Raw genomic sequence first — 17,435 nt, forward strand, 5'->3', positions numbered from 1 at the left:
TTTTTTTTTTTTTTTTTGAAGGGGATTGAAATGGTAATGTGGTAATTTTGTAATGTCATTTTGTCATGAACACATTTCAAATTTTATGTTAAAATGGGCTTTTCATGGGCTGGGGATATAGCTCAATTAGTAGAGTGCTTGCCTCCTATGCACAAGGCCCAGCACCACAAAAAAAAAAAAAAAAAAAAAAATGGGCTTGTCATTCCCACTTTATAAAGTCATTGGAGATCCTCATTTTGCCTTGGAGCACCTTTAACAGTCTTCTCATTGTCCATTACCTTGAAATGTGACATGATCGTCCTATCAGCTATAAATCTGAAGCCCCAAATAAACAACTAAAACTCTACTATTGAGCACAACACCTCTACACTACTTGTGGAACCTTGGTAGGCCCCTTAACATCTGTTTGAGACCTCCCTTATAAACAGTGATGATGCAAAAATTTTATTTCATTTTTTTTTTAGTGCACAGGATCACATCTCTGGCCTCACATACTAGCCAAACACTCTATCAAGACTCTACCATTGAAGGACACTTCCAACCCATCAAAGGACTAATCTTTGGGGCAGAATAAGGTGAAGAAGAACCTGCCTTTGCTTTTAATCCAAACTGGAATGCTTTTCCACATAAACAGATTTTGGATTTTTTGTTGTTGTTTGCTGAGAGCCACGGCCGAGTCTGTATGGCCCGGTGTTATTTTGACTTGTTTACAGACTCTAACAGTTGTTGTTGTTGTTTTGGGGTTTTGTTGTTGTTTTTGGTACAGGGGATTGAACTCAGGGGCATTCAACTATTGAGTAACACCCCCAGCCCTTTTTCTATATTTCATTTAGATGCAGGGTGTCACTGAGTTGCTTAGAGCCTCACTAAGTTGCTGAGGATGGCTTTGAATTAAAAATCTGCCTCAGCCTCGCAAGCCACTGGAATTACAGGCCACTTGTGGGTTACCAACCCAGCCTAAATCTTAACTTATGTTCAGGCCACTTCCAAGGAGCATTCCCTCAATAAATAATCCACTCAAGTCTCTGCCTCTCCAACACTTAAATGCTTAGCATCAGGGCCATGCAACCTAGCTGTCTCTGTGTTTAATCATGACTGACCAGTTTCAGAATTTGGGTTCTCGAGCCACCTGTAGTCATAGGCTGTCCTCAACTCCCAGCTATGCTACATAAATAGTGGATAGATGACTAGGAAATGAGGGGAGAGGCCAGAAGGGAGGGCTGAGGCAGAGTTCGCTTCTTTCACCCTGCTTTCCATAAAATAGAAGGATCTGAAGCCTGCTACTCAAGTCACACATTCCTTTCTGTGACCTCATTGGGTAGTGATGACATCACAAGCCTAAGTTTCCATGGCAGGATAATGCTAGAAAACTTCTCTACTAGTTCTCTACAGGACACCAGAGTGTCTGGTTGCTCCAGAGAATATGTCTGACCGGATATTTTATATTCAGTCTAACTTGTCTGCTGTCCCCTGGGAGAGCAGTGCAGCAGGTAGGCCTAGGCCATCTGTAATGGAGCCCCTGGTAAATATACAACCTCACTTGACTGCCACATCTTCCTTTAGGGTTTCCCTATCACACCTCAGAACTTCTCTAGCCATGAGTAAGACCAATGGTCTGGCGCTCCCTCAAGGACCCACAGTGTTGCTGTGCTCACTGCTGAGAACAAGTGTTCAAAAAGGTGCTAATCTTTATCAATCTAGCCTTCCCTTTTAGCCTCCCCCAGTGCTTCCTTCAGAGTGCAGCACACTGGTACACACCTATAGGCCCAACTGCTTGGGTGGCTGAGTGGGAAGATCACCTGAGTCCAGGAATTAGGCTCAAGCATCTGGGTGAGGAATATAGTGAAATCTGAGCGCACGGTGATCGCCATTACCAAAACAGAAAGGAAGCTTCTATCTCAGATCGTTTCATAATAAGAGTCTTACAAGAGCCTAGTGTGCATTTATTATCAAGTGATAAATGGAGCACATTAAGAAATAGCTATTGGCCTCTCAAAAACCTCACCTTCAAACTCAGGCACCTTTACCATACTGTCATGAACACACTCACATGGACCCCCGCACACATATCCCAGTCTGAACTGCCAAGGAAAAGGGTGGTGTCATGCAGTTGGGAAGGACAGAAGGGCCAGTCTCATGTTACCAAGTCTGGAGGTCTGAGGAAATAATGTCTCAGGAAGTGTTTGTGAGAAGGCTATTGGACCTAAACTTGGTACCCAGAATTTGGACCTAAATCTCTTAATCCCTCTGCCCCAGTATATGGCCTTCAGAAAGTGGTAGAGTTGGACAGGTACCCAAATATAGTCCCAGCTATTAAGGAGGCTAAGGCAGGAGGATCACTTGAGCTCAAGAGTTCCAGTCCAGTCTGGGAAAACATAGCAAAAAAAATCTCAAAAAAGAATTGCATTAGAAAAAATATATAAAAACTGGGCTAGAATTCAGTGTGGTTGAAACAGGCTTTACGAATGGGCCCCAGTGGGAACTGCCAAGGTGGAAGGAGTTCTAAATCGATGTATATTAGACCATTTTTTCCAAACCTTGAAAATTATTTCCATTAAAGCCTCAGAAAAGAAATTTTTCTCAGTTATAGAAGGGAGAGACTGAGGGACAGCTGTTTGGGATATTTTGAGGTTTGACTGTTTTCCTGCTGCTTCCATTGGCTCCACAGAACTCAAGTACTTTGACAGTATCCCTTGAGGAGATAGGCACAGCATCCATAGAGGTCACAGGCAAAGGCTGTGTTTGAATGCCAAGCAGAGAAGAGGGCTTCAGTCAGAAACAGGAAGCAACAGGAGAGTGAGGTCCTGGGGGCAGAGTGTATAAAGCAGAAGCAATTAATCAGTTCTGGTTTTCTTTCCAGCAGCAGTGCCTCCCATGTCTCCTTCTACACCTGCATACCACTACGTCCTCTACCAAGGATGTGGAGAAACGCAGGTGGGCTGGCATGGAGAGACATACTGCCTGGTTGGTGGCTACCGACTCTATGGAGATGCTCCCTTGCCCACTCCACCAAAGGCCAAAGCAGAAAAGCCAGCAGAGAAGCCAGCCCAGAAGCCAAACCAGAGAGGCAGAGGGGCTCCCAAGAAACGCCGAGCTCCAGCAGAGACAGAAAAGACCCTGGGCTGTCCCAGGCCCAAAATTCCTGCCAAGAAAGCATTGCCACAGAAGCTGGCTGGCTAAGCTGCTCTGTAGAGAGGACATTTATTTAACTAGGACCCCTAAGGCATGTTTCTTTTTAAATTTTACCCATTTTTTAAAAAAATAAAAAATTTATTGTTGCTGTTGTGTTAATTATAAAGTTATTCAAATATACAAAAATTTGAGAGAAGCCCGGGAAGTTGTTGTAAATGATTTTCAATGCAGCTAGGGCCTTGGTTTAGCTTGACATAGGAACTACTGCAGCATATGCTGGTGTCTTCAGAGTTTGGCAGAGACTGCATCTGTATTTAAAACCCATTCTTTATACTCCTTTTCACTGACTGTCACTCTGACTTCTTTGTAAATGTAGTCTTCTCATTCTAACGACATTATCAACAATTTTCTGCCCTTGTGTCCCTCTGCAGTACTAGAAATTGATTCTAGTACTAGAAATTGATTCTAGTACTAGAAATTGCTCTATCATTGACCTACATACACAACCCTCTCTACTTTTCATTTGGAGACAGGGTCTCAGAAGTTGCTCAGGCTGGCTTCGAACTTGTGATCCTACTGCCTCAGCCTCCCAAGAAACTGGGATTATTGACATGTGCATCTCTCTTCACAATTTTATTATTGCTCTATTTACAATTTTATTGTTGTATTTATTTTTTGTTTTTTTATAGACCTTTATTTCATTTTATTTTTATGCAGTGCTGAGAACCCAGTGCCCCACACATACCAGGCAAGTGCTCCACCCCTGAGCCACAACCCTAGCCCTCTCTTTACAATTTTCCATATTTCCCATGTTCTACAGAATGCAATGAGTTACTTTAATAATCAGTGTCGTGGGGGAGAGTAGTAGAGGAGGGAATCTTTAAAAATCTGAATAAAGGGGAGAAAAACAAATCCAATAAATTCAGTATACCCACTACATACTAATGATGCTCACAGGATGTGCTCAGAAGGTTTAAGTTCAGTTGTTAACAGTTTAATTTCATGTGTAAGGATGACAGATTCAATCAGAGAGAACATTAAATCACTACTGACTTCCAGGGTTGGTCGTGCTTGCCTATACTCCCAGCAGCTTGGGAGGGGAAGCCAGGAAGATCACAAGTTCAAAGCCGGCCTCTGCAACTTGGTGAGATTCTGTCTCACAATAAAAAAATAAAAAGGGCTGAAGATGTGGCTCAGGGTTCAATCCCGGGGTTCAACCCCTGCTAATAATAAAAAAAAAAATCACTACATACTGGCCATGTTGGGCCTACATTTTGAGAATTGGTAGGATGAAGGAGCCACTAGCTCTGCATTTGAGATACAAAACTTAGAGGGCTCAGGATACAAACCTTACAGGCCATAGATACAAACCTTAGAGGCCTCAAGGAAACCCAGGCACTCACCCAGTTCCATCTGTCCTTCACACACACACAATCCAGCCCCTCCTTATGGAATCACAGGGTCTAAAATTCAAACTCATTGCCCTCTCCACAGCAATTTTCCACAATGAAATTTCTTCCTTTCTTCTTTTTTTTAATACATCATATATTCAAAATAAAAGAAAATCAAAAGATAAAAGAGTAAAGATTCCTTCTGATTAAGGAATGGAAGACTTTCAATCTCTTTTTTTTTTTTTTTTTTTTACTTTTTTGGGTATCTGGGGTGCTTTACCACACCCCTCATCTCCTTTTTTTTCTTTTTTTAAATATTTTTTTAGTTGTAGTTGGACACAATACTTTTATTTCACATATTTTATTTATTTTTTAGTTGTAGTTGGACATAATACCTTTTATTTATTTTCATATGGTTCTGAGGATCAAACCCAGGATCCTACACATACAAGGCGAGCGCTCTACCGCTGAGCCACAACCCCAGCCCCCTCCCCCTTTTTAATTAAATATTTAGTTTTTAGTTGTAGTTGGACACAATATCTTTATTTTATTTATTTTTACGTGGTGCTGAGGATCGAACCAAAGGCCTCGCATGTGCTAGGTGAACACTCTACTGCTGAGCCACAACTCCAGCCCCCTCAGTTCTTTTTGTGACAGGGTCTCCCTAAGTTGCTGAGGTTGGCCTCAAACTTGAGATCTTCCTGCTTAGCTTCTGGAGTCACAGGAATTACAGGCGTGTACCTCTATGTCCAGCTCAGTCTATACTTTTTATTTGGCATTGCTTTTTGAACCAGAACGACAGAGCAGATAGGTAGCAGCCATGTGCCATTACAGCATACTGGTTGAAATCTGTTCTGACTGGCTAGTGCCAGTTACTAATTATTTTAAATAGCTCCCCAAGATTGTAAATTTACTACCTACATAGTACCAAATAAAACTCAACTTTCTGTTCCCAGTGGAAACCAATGTCTCTAGTTTCTTCTTTATCTTTCCAAGTAATTCTGTAATAAAAAAGTCAAAATACATAATATTCATTCTGATTTTCCTAAAGTATACAGTAGTATGCTGTATGACATTCTGCTCTGCTCATTGCTCTTTTCACTACATCAAGGAGATCATTCTAAATCATTTCAACTCTGCTCCTTACATAACTCAGGAACACACAGACATAATGAGAGAAAACAGAGTGATAAGTTTTCAACTCCTAACAGGCACTTTCAACTTTCTGCAATTCTCTGAAGCTACTATCCACAGGGCCCTCGAGTATTTTAAGCAGGTAAGGCAGATATTCTGAAGCCTCCTGACACCTAAAGCATTGGTGTCAGGCTCGGTGACTCCTCAGAGCATGGTGGCTGACTCTGGACAGTGGGCCATCACTACTATGTCTACACTGTCGACCTTCTGCTCACCCTGCAACAAGGTTCCAATGACATCACTGTAGGAGTCCCTCTGATGCCTTATACTCAGCAACCACAACCTGCTTTTATTATCTGCTCCAAACCTGACCTTTCTTCAGTTCCTGACCACAGATAAAGAACAAGAATCCTGCTTCCTGGCTGCCAGTCTTTCTTTCCTAAACCCCAACCTCTTATCCCACTATCCCACACCTAACAATTTGCTAGCCAAGTCCAAGTATCCCAACTGCTACCTTTTGCCATTCTAATCCTCCAGTAACTTCTCTGCTCATAAAAAAAAAAAAAGGCAAAAGATACCCGAAGTCCAAGTCCAGCTGATTTGATCCCAACTAAAGTTTGTGATCCTATGCTCTTTTGCTTCCTCTTCATCTCCCATTCCCCAGTCCTCTGATGAAAATGAACCATTCATAGTTCTGTCTTCAACACCTAGGGGCCTCCATGCTCCTGCACATGGAAATCTTCTCATACTGTCTTATATTCTCTTCCTCAAGGACCACATTTCCTCATCAGAACAAGTTTTAAGGGAGCCCTTCCACTCTGTTCTCAGTCTTACCATAGCCTTCTGATCTGATCTTTTATGATACGACATTTATACTGCATCCTCTATAATCTTTTTTTTTTAAAGAGAGAGAGAGAGACAGACAGAGAGAGAGAGACAAAGAGACAGAGAGAGACAGAGAGAGAATTTTTTTTTAATATTTATTTTTTAGTTTTCGGCGGACACAACATCTTTGTTTGTATGTGGTGCTGAGGATTGAACCCGGGCCACACGCATGCCAGGCGAGCGCGCTACCGCTTGAGCCACATCCCCAGCCCCTCTATAATCTTAAATGTATGTCTCAGTATTATTCATGACAAGACAAAGCCCTGTTCATATTGTTTTTTCTTTGCTTTTTTTTTTTTCTTCTTTAAACAGTACCTGAGGTTGACCCTGGGGCCTTGTACATGCTAGGCAAGTACTCTACCACTGAGTGCATCCCCAGTTCTTTTATTGTTTTATTTTGAGACAGGTCCTCCTAAGTTGCCTGGGATGGCTTCATATTTGCAATCCTCCTGCCTCAGCCTCCCAAATAATTGGGATTACAGGCATGGATCACCATGCCTGGCCCTGTTCCAGTTTTGCCCATTGATCCACTAACAGACTTTCAAGCATTTTCCCCATCTAGCTCAGGATCTAGTCCAGAAATGGGTTCTGTACCTAGCCATCATGTCTTGTTAGCGTCCTTTAATCTCCATAGGATACTTCTGAGAAATATAAAGAAATCAATTTACCTTGGTGGGATATTCTTTTGGACAGCCCATGTTGACGTCAATACCACCTACATTATTTTATCTGGAAAAACATGAAAGAAAAAAGGCAATGATCACTCAAACTGAAGGAGGACGGTAGACTCAAAAGCATGCATGGGTCAGTGCTCATGAACCTCTCACTATGTCTCTGAGTCCATGAAACACACCACCCTCCATGACAGACCTCATCTGAGCAGAGTTCCAGAGGAAAACCAAAGTGTCTACACATCTGAAAAGAGCTAGGTATTGAGGACTTTGCTACACCTGAGTTGCATCAGATAGCTCAAATACTAAGTAACATTCATACTAAACTCAATTCCAGGTCACCATTTCTCACTGGGGTAATGAAAGCCATTTGTCAAGGCAGAGAAGTGACACAAGCACAAGAGCCCTTTGCCAGAGCAACAATTCTGGCAGAAGTTACAACGGACTGCCTCCATTTGCTGGGTGACATGGGTAGCTTACTCCAAACAATTCTCAGATGTTGAAAGGACCCTGACCTAATTCTCTGGTTTGTACAGTTAATAGTCTGTGATCAACAACAATTACTGCCTGAGTCTCTTCTTGCTATCACTCTCATCAATAACAAAAGCTATTATTTACTAAGTACTTCCAATGTGTGACAAGCTCCATATAACATGCCTTATTTCATATGCCCTGCCCTGTAGCAGAAGTTTGTATCATTTCACAGAGAAAGGAACTAAGTTATTAGCAAGGTTAAGTAACTTCTTAAGGTCACACAGTCAGTAGCAAACCCAGAATTCCAACTCAGGTCCACTTTAACTCTAAAACCCACTCCTGAAGAAGGTACTCTGCTGCTTTGTTAACTCAAGAAGCGATAGGTCTTACCTACACTGAGGGTTAAACTTCAAGACTCACAGTCAGAAGTATTCCCAGAAAGGGAATCCCATGAATAAACATTAAAATTGGGCCTCCACATGAGGATCTCTGCAGTCTGGGAACAGTGGGTACATTTGAATCCCAGGACAGTTTTGAGATGTCATAAACAGGAAAGGAAATCACCCTCAGCTAAAAATAGCAATGTGCCAGGAGGCATAAGCATGGGTCACCTTCAAAGTCATCAGTGACATTAGAATCTCTTAACTCATAGGAGAAACAAAGGAAGCTCAAGAGGGAGAAACTTACATAAGCCTGGCCACAGCAAGGGCTCACTATGAATCTGAGGTTCCCTAGAAACACAAAAGGCTTCATTAACCAATGCCCTGATAAAGGCAGAAGTGTATGACAAACACATCCAACCCCTTCCCCCACACACAACATGTTCATGCCAATAAGCAGAATGGGTCAGTTTTTTCCCAAAAAGCCAGCCTAATAAATTAGCCACTGGTAAAAGAAATGATGGACTTGGAAAAACTAAACAATGTCATTAATGCAGTTACTTTCCAACATACAAAAACATGAAGATAATCTTTTTTTTTAATATTTATTTTTTAGTTGTAGTTGGACACAATACCTTTATTTTATTTATTTTTGTTTATATGGTGCTAAGAATGAAACCCAGGGCCTCGCACATGCTAGGTGAGCCCTCTACTGCTGAGCCACAACCCCAGCCCTATGAAAATACAGAGAACATTCAGATACTCACAACTTGGAGTCTATAATTATACATACTTGATCACATGTCTACCCATTGCATTTAGCTTTTTAAAACCTAAATATCTTCAGGAGCTACTTCTAAAAAAGCACCAAGAAATGTCCAGAGCAAGACAAGAGAGCTATATAGTTCTTACAATTCTAACTACCTAGGTGCAGTGGTATACACCTATAATCCCAGGGGCTCGGAAGTCTGAGGAAGGAAGATCACAACTTTGAAACCAGCCTCAGCAATTTAACGAAGCTCAAAGCAACTTAGTAAGACTCTGTCTCAAAAGGGGTTTAATGTCCTTGAGTTCAATTCCTGCTACCAAAAAAAACCCAAATTTAATTGCTCTTGAAGAAATCTAATCCATTTGATAGGAAATAAATACAGACGACACAAAATCAAACACCATGACATGAATAATCAATGAAAATAAATATCATGCTGCCAAAACAAAAGATTCCTATAATTAAATAAATTAAATCTGAGACTTGCAGGCATGTAACAGACTGTGACAGCTTGATTTCCATAATCTGTCTCTAATACTGTAAGCATTTAGGAATGACCCTCTGAAAAATGATCAAGTCTTCAGGAAGTCCCTGCTGTGCAAAGTAGCTTAGGCACTCAATAGTGATCAGCACAGGACCCAAGTAATGAAATCCAGGAGACAGGAAGACTTAGGAGGACACTTGACATTAGGATCTCATCAACATCTGGAAGACCACCCTGCTCTGTTCTCTTTCACAGGTGCGGAAGATGACTTGGTCATCAGGGGCTACAAAATCCACTGTTCTAAGCACCTCTACAAGAAAACACAAACACATGGGATGCAAGTTCAGACTAGCCTAAGCCCTGGCAGTGAACACAGCCAAGTATAACCTTAAAACGAAAAAAGGGATCATAGATGATTCCTACAAAATAAGTATGCACTGGGAGACATCTAAGGTGCTGATGATGGTCCATCTCACGACACAGGTAATGGGTGATTCACTTTATAATTATTTGTTAAACTGCATGTTTGGGTTTTATGCACTTTTTCTGCATGATTACTAGCACTTTATAATTTTTTGAAATACTGGAAAGAAGGTACATACATTGAACTTTGTGTTTCAGTACTGGTCCAAACTTTCCTGGAAGGTTATCCTTTGAGGTGCAGCAAGTGATCATTTCATTTGAAAAGAAATTTTTAATTTGTTCTAATTAGTTACACATGACAGGCAAGTGATCATTTCTTCATTACTTAGAGTGAGTCAGAAAACTGGAGTGGATCAGTCAATCTTCACTATTATTTGCAGTTACATATTTTTAAATGTATCTATTCAGTAAAATTGATTTATAACCCTAAATCAATACATGTGGTGTTTCTAGTCATTCAGGGACAGATGCTAAGACAACAAATTGGAGTCACCTTTCATACACATCTCCAGCTGAGTTCAAACACGGTGTCACTTGTCTTCTTGTTTTAGCTTTCATACTGTAAAAATGTGCCCTTTATGGCATATTTTGCCCTTCATTTTTTGTATTTTTGTGCTTTTTGTTAGTGATCTCACTGTTTAAAATGGGCCCAAGCATAGTGCTGAAGTTCTGTCTAGTACTCTTAAGCATAAGAATCTTGTGTTAGATAAGCCTTGGTTAAGCATGACAATACAGTGCTATTGGCTCTTGAGTTCAAGGTTAATGAATCAATGGTATATTGGGTGGAGCTGCCAGTTTGGCTCTGTGGTAGAGTACATGCTTAGCATGCACAAGGCACTGGGTTTGATCCCTAGCTTCTACTAAACAAATAGTCTCTGAATAGAAACCCACATAAAATGAGTTTAAGTGGTGATCAGTTGATGAAAATGTGACCAGAGGCTAGCAAATTTCTAATCTTGTATATCCCCAAGGGTCACTTGGTTCAGTAGTGATTTTAGTGTTCTCAGCAACTTAATTGAACATTAACAAAAATCAACTATATCTCATCTCTCCTTATTAATGAAGCTCTACAATAGCTATTGTGGGCCAGGCTATATGGGCAATGACTAAACAGACTCCATTTTACTCTGAGACTCCATGTCACATTAAAAAATGCTTCTTCCATGGGAAATCCCTGCCTCTGTCCCCATCAACAGTTGCTTAGCATAGCATACTTGGCAACACAAAATGGCAATTCATATACAATGTAAAATTGTTCTCTCTTTGGTTCCCATTTTTCTCGGACAATGTACCCTGTCAGAGATTGATTGTCTAGACCTTAGTAACCATTCTTTAACTTGTAGTCACCTAAGGTCATTTTGATCCATTCCCCCACTTCTGCTTCTGATTTTAAATCTAATGACGTTTGTTTATGGTTTGGAATCATAGCAACAGCCACTTATAATTAATATGGTTTTGGACTCTAAAAGGTGAACTCAAACCCCGAGAGAGGTACAAAGGGTAGACTTGCAGCCCACTCCTTGGCCCACCAGCTGGTGGATCTGGACCACCCAGTGGTGAATAAAGATGGTTCTGGGGCTGGGGTTGTAGCTCAGCGGTAGAGCACTCGCCTAGCATGTGTGACGCCCTGGGTTCGATCCTCAGCACCACATAAAAATAAATAAACAAAATAAAGATATTGTGCTCAACTACAAGTAAAAAAAATTTTAAAAAAGATGGTTCCATTTCCTGCTTTAAGATCAACTCAGTGATTTATTGCAATCTCGCCATAACACTACCACATTAACTTTCAAAAATGACTACTATAATAAAAAGAGACAATGTGGTAAATGAGAAAATAAACCTATCTTGAAGGCTGTTTTGAGAACTAAGACCTTTAAAGCATGTAAAGCATTTCTATAAAAGGAATATGTAATTATCATCCGAGCACTGAACAGATTAGATGCCTAAAAAGACATGTTGGGAGAAGTAATCGGTGATCTCTCACAGCGACAGCTCAACCCTGGCAGAAAGAACTGTGAGAGAACCATGAAAACTTGGATGTACCTATAATGAAGTTTACTGATAACAGCAAAATACTGACACCCCAGTAAAGGCATTAGAGAAACCAATTCTAATGTATCTGACTTGCAAAAATGTCCTAGTAGAAAGGTAAATGGCAAAACAATATGTATGACAGGATTCCATGGGAGGGAGGTATAGATATAAACAGGTCACATATTTATATATTATACATTATTCATAAGATATGTGTAGGAAAATCCATATTATTCCCCATTATGCTTAGTTTTAGGGGACAGTACTAGGGATTTTACCCAGGAGAAATTTACCATGGAGCTACATCCCCAGCCCTTTTTATTCTGAGAGAAGGTATTGCTGAGTTGCTGAGGCTGGCCTCAAGCTTGCAATCGTCCTGCCTCATAATCCTAAATTACAGGGATACGCCACTGCATCCAGCTTAACTTTTTTTTAAAAAAAATTTATTTAAATAGTTATATATGGAAACTATCTTTATTTTTATATGGTGCTGAGGATTGAACCCAGTGCCTCACACATGCTAGGCAAGTGCTCTACCACTGAGGCACAACCCCAGCCCCTGATTAACTTTTTTAAGTGTGAGATTATGAAGGATTTTCATTTTCTAGGTTATACACATCTGTAATATGTCAGCTAGGCTGCCCTTAATGCCTCTCAGGGCCTGGTGAACTGCTTGTGGCTTTGAAAGATGAGCTATTGGCTATCATTGGAGCAGTGGAGCAGTGGGACCATAGTCGCATAGTCTTTCACATAACACAGGAAGAAGAAAATAATGTTTTTCTCTTAAGACTTTTAATTCATATCAAAGGAATATACACAGACATAAATGTCCATCAAACAGAATATCCCCAGCCCTATTTTCTATTTTATTTAGAGACAGGGTCTCAATGAGTTGCACTGAGCCTCACTTTTCCTGAGGCTGGCTATGAACTTATAATTCTCCTGCTTCAGCCTCTGGAGCTGCTGAGATTACAGGCATGTGCCCTGGCACCATGCACACCTTTTTTTATTTTGAAAAAGTCTCACTAAATCGTTGAGGCTGACCTCAAACTTGTGGTCCTCCTGCTTAAGCCTCCTGAGTTGCTGGGATTACAGGGCTACATGATCACATGGGTTGTTTGCCTTTTTTAAAGAAAGGAGACTAAAATGATAATACGGTAATTTTGTCATAATCACATATCAAATTTTATGTTAAAATAGATCTATCATTCCTACTTTGTAAAGTCACTGGAGACGTCTCCTGTTGCCTTGGAGCACCTATAACAACCTCCGCTGTGTCCATCACACTGAAATGTGACAAGTTTGTCCTATCGGCTATAAATCTGGAACCTCAACATGAACAACCCTACTGTTGAGCAGAACACCTCTGTACTACCTGTGTGACCTTGTGTAGGCCCCTTAGCCTCTTTTTTGAGATCTCACTTGTAAGAAGGTTATGGGTGCATTTCTCTGTGTGTGTGTTCAGAAAGATGTGTGTATTGCTCAGGATCAAAGGAAGGGCCGGCCACACTCTCCAATGCATCAAAGGATAAATCTTTGGAGCAGAATGAGATTAAAAGGACCCGATCTTTGCTTTTTTTCCCCAATGTGAATGTTTTTCCACATGTCCACATTTTCTTTCTTTCTTTTTTTTTTTTTTCCCCCGATACTGGGGATTGATCTCAGAGGCATCAACCAAGTGTGGCACATCCCCAGCACTTTCTTCCTATTTTATTTAGAGGCAGGGTCTCACTGAGTTGCTCAGGGACTTCCTAAATTGATGAGACTGGCTTTGAACTAAAAAATCTCCTGCCTCAGCCTCCCAAGCCATTGGAATTACAGGAATGGGTTACCGCACCCAACCTAAATCTTTTAACTTATATTCAGGCTCACATCCAAGGAGCATTCCCTGACCCCCTAATCCACTCAAATCTCTGCCTCTCCAACAGGAAAATACTTAGTATCAGGGTCATGCAACCTAGCTGTCTATGTTAATCATGACTGTCAGGCCAGTTTCAGAATCTGGGTTTTGCTTGCCCCTCTGTGGTCTGGGCTGTGCTCCACAGAGAGTGGCTATCTGACTATGGGGGGAGAGGCCAGAGGGGTGCCCAAGCAGAGCTCTCTCCTTTCACCCGGCTTTCCATAACATACCAAGAATCGTCACCTACCCCTCAAGTCACACATTCCTTTTGTGACCTGAGTAGTGATGACATCACAGCCTCAGTCTCCATGGCAGGTTAACGCTAGGAATCTTCTCTACCAGTTCCCTACAAGACACCAGAGTGTCTGGTTGCTTCAGAGAATATGTCTGACCGGATATTCTATATTCAGTCTAACTTTTCCTCCTGGGAGAGCAGTGCAGCAGGTAGGCCTAGGCCAGGCATCTGTAATGGAGCCCTTAGTAAACACACAATCTCACTGGACTGCCACACATTACTTTTGGGTTTCCCCATCACACCTCAGAACTTCCCTAGCTATGAGTAAGACCAATGGTCTGGTGCTCCTACAAGGACCCACAGTGTTTCTGCTCCCTGCTGAGGGCAAGTGTTCAGAAAGGTGCTAATCTTTATCAATCTAGCCTTCCCCTTTAGACTCCCCCAATGCTTCCTTCAGAGCACAGCACACTGGTACACACCTATAGTCCCAGCTGCTTGGGTAGCTGAGAGGTGAAAAACCCAGGAGTTGGGCTCAAGGATGTTGGTAGGGAACATAGTGAATGAAACCTGGGAAACAGGGTGAGAGCACTCATCACCATAACGAAAGGGGGCTTCTTTATCAGATCCTTTTCAATAAGAGTCCTACAGGAATCTAATGTGCTTTTGTTTTCAAGTGATAAGAGACAGCTATTGGCCTCTCATGGAATCTCACCTTCATACCTAGGCACCTTTATCATACTGTCATAGATACACTCACATGTACATCCCAGTCTGAACTGCTGAGGAAAAGGGTGGTGTCATGCAGTTGGGAAGAACAGAAGGGCCAGTCTCAGTGTTACCAAATCTGGAGGTCTGAGGAAATGATGTCTCAGGAAGTGGATGTGAGAAGGCTACTGGACCTAAACTTGGTACCCAGAATTTGGATCTCATTCTCTTAATCCCTCTGTCTGAGTATATGGCCTTCAGAAAATGGTAGACTTGGGCACAGGTGACAATTATAGTCCCAGCTACTCAGGAGGCTGAGACAGGAGGATCACTTAAGCTTAAGAGATCCAGGCCTATCTGAGGAAACACAGCAAAACACCATCTTAACAAAACAAAAAAGGTATTAGAAAAATCTACAAAAACTGGGGTAAAATTCAGTGTGATTGAAACAAGCTGTATGATGGGGCCCCAAAAGGAACTGCCAAGGTGGGAGGGGTTCTAAACCAATTTATATTAGACCATTTTTCCAAACCTTGAAAATAATTTTCATTAAGCCTCAGAAATGACAGACTTTAAGAAATTTTTGTCAGTTGTAGAAGGGAGAAACTGTGAGGGTGCTGCTTGTGGTAATTTTGAGGTTTCACTGTTCTCTCTCGGACTAGGGAAGAGAAACCTTGTTCTGCTGCTTCCGTTGGCTCCACAGAACTCAAGTACTTTGACAGCATCCCTTGAGGAGACAGGCAAAGCATCCATAGAGGTCACAGGCAAAGGCTCTGTGTTTGAATGCCAAGCAGAGAAGAGGGCTTCAGTCAGAAACAGGAAGCAACAGGAGAGCGAGGTCCTGGTGGCAGAATGTACAAAGCAGAGGCAATTAATCAATTAATCTGGTTTTCTTTCCAGCAGCAGTGCCTCCCATGTCTCCTTCTACACCTGCATACTACCATGTCCTCTACCAAGGATGTGGAGAAACCCAAGTAGGCTGGCATGGGGAGGCATATTGCCTGGTTGATGGTTACCAGCTAGCTCTATGGAGATGCTCCCTTGGCCATTCCACCAAAGGCCAAAGCAGAGAGGCCAGCAGAGAAGCCAAAAAGAAGCCAAAGCAGAGAGCCAAAGGGGCTCTGAAGAAACACTGTGCTCCAGCAGAGGCGGAAAAGGCTCTGTGTTTCCCTAGCCCCCAAATTCATGGCTTTAAGCACACTGGCAAGAGACCATTCCCACAGAGGCTTGCAGGCTGAGCCTCTCTGTAGAGAGGACAAATATTTCAATACCCAGGTCAGCTAATGAAACTTCTTTTTTATTTTTAAACTAAAATTCCTGGTTTTTAGAGAAATATAAATTTTATCATTGCTGTTGTGTTATATATAAAGTTATTCCAATACACAAAAATTTAAGATATGGACTGCAGAAGATTTGAAATGATTTTCAATGGTGTCACAGCTAGGGCCGTGGTTTAGCTTGTCATGAGGAACTACAGCAGCTTAAACTGGTGTCTTCACAGCTTGGCAGAGACTTAGCAGTATTTAAAAGCCATCCTTTCTTTATACTCCTTCTTTTCAATGGCTATCACGCTGACTTCTTTGAAAACAGTCTTCTCATTCTAAAGGGCTTTTCTTCATCCATTAGCTCAAGACTGCTAGTTGGTTGACACCATATGATGCTTTATATTTAATCCTTGAAAGGAGGGAAATACCAGGTGGAATGCCTCCAGGACGTCATACACAAGCCTTGAAGACCCTGCATATAGCAGAGCACACTGGAGCCTGGCAGGCCTCACTCCAGCATCTATAATACCTTTTGTCATGGTATGGTTATTCAAATCTATTTTCCCTTATAAAGATTAACTATATCAATATGAATAATACAAATTAGGTAGCCTTCGCTACATATGTTCAGCTAATGCATCTTCTGAAGTGATCTCCACTGCCCCTACTGGAGACAGTACCTCAGTCAATCTGCATGAGCCTTTCACAGCCAGGGGTCCCCTTCCACGTCAACTGGCCACAGGCAAGAAACCTCAGAACATGGGTTTTGAAAGGAGAGGCTCCTTTGAACATGCCAGGGCTGAAGCTGACCTTGAAGAAGACCTGCCATTTCTCGGCTCAATCCTCTGAAGTCTCTCCTTGGTCAGAAGAGAGAACACTCGACATTCTCCAAGGGGAGGAGGAGTCAAGTGTAGGGGGGGGCATAGTGGCCCACTGGTGCCCTATACACCAAATAGGTCCAGCCCTGACTTATTGCCAGAAACATCAGCACAAACCATCAGGTAGGCTTCCTGAAACTAGAAGCAGTATTTACCCAGGGAGCCTCCTGCCTGTGCTCTCAGCAGGCACAGTAGCTACCTGGAACAGGAAGGGTTGGGGAAAGGCAGTAGCACCACTCTGAGCCTCACATGCTCCTTTATCCCAAGCCATTATGGCCACAAGACACCCCCCTACTGCTGGACCGGTAGTCAGTGACGGGTATGATCCAATTGCAGTGGTACCAACCTAAGACAGGAGGCTGACGCCTAGAGGTCAGTTCATCCGATGACGGGTAAGGACCATATGTTGAATTGGACTGCCTAACAGACACGGTCCCTAAGCCACATGCTTGTTGTTTAAACAGAGAGGGGGAGATGTTGAGAGCCAGCAGAGAAGCCAAAAAGAAGCCAAAGCAGAGAGCCCCGTACGGGCCACCAAATGCCGCAGTCTGGCTGGGCACAATCAGGAGCCACTTGTCAAAAGAAACTAACTTTATTTTTAGAACCACACACGCCAAACAAAACAGCCTCTCAGGAAAAATCCTCAGAGCCTCAACTGCCACCACCGGCTTT

The 17,435-nt window shown here is 42.1% G+C and overlaps 1 protein-coding gene across 6 annotated transcripts in view; it reads right to left on the reverse strand.

The window, feature by feature from the left end:
* The window catches only part of Dus2 (dihydrouridine synthase 2), a 106,232-nt gene that overhangs the window by 55,190 nt on the left and 33,607 nt on the right, over positions 1-17,435 (reverse strand). For 2 of the 6 annotated variants that reach the window (XM_048792441.1, XM_048792440.1), the window contains exons 2-3: positions 8,375-8,418; positions 7,211-7,271 (exon numbers count right to left, since the gene is read on the reverse strand). The exons of 3 other annotated variants lie outside the window; for them this stretch is intronic. The gene's annotated coding sequence lies outside the window, so the exon portion shown is untranslated. Of the gene's footprint in view, positions 1-7,210; positions 7,272-8,374; positions 9,080-17,435 lie in introns of those variants that run through there. One more of the 6 variants, XM_048792442.1, reaches the window with a different exon arrangement.

Source organism: Marmota marmota, unplaced genomic scaffold, assembly GCF_001458135.2.
Source record: "Marmota marmota marmota unplaced genomic scaffold, marMar, whole genome shotgun sequence".
Lineage (NCBI taxonomy): Eukaryota > Metazoa > Chordata > Mammalia > Rodentia > Sciuridae > Marmota > Marmota marmota.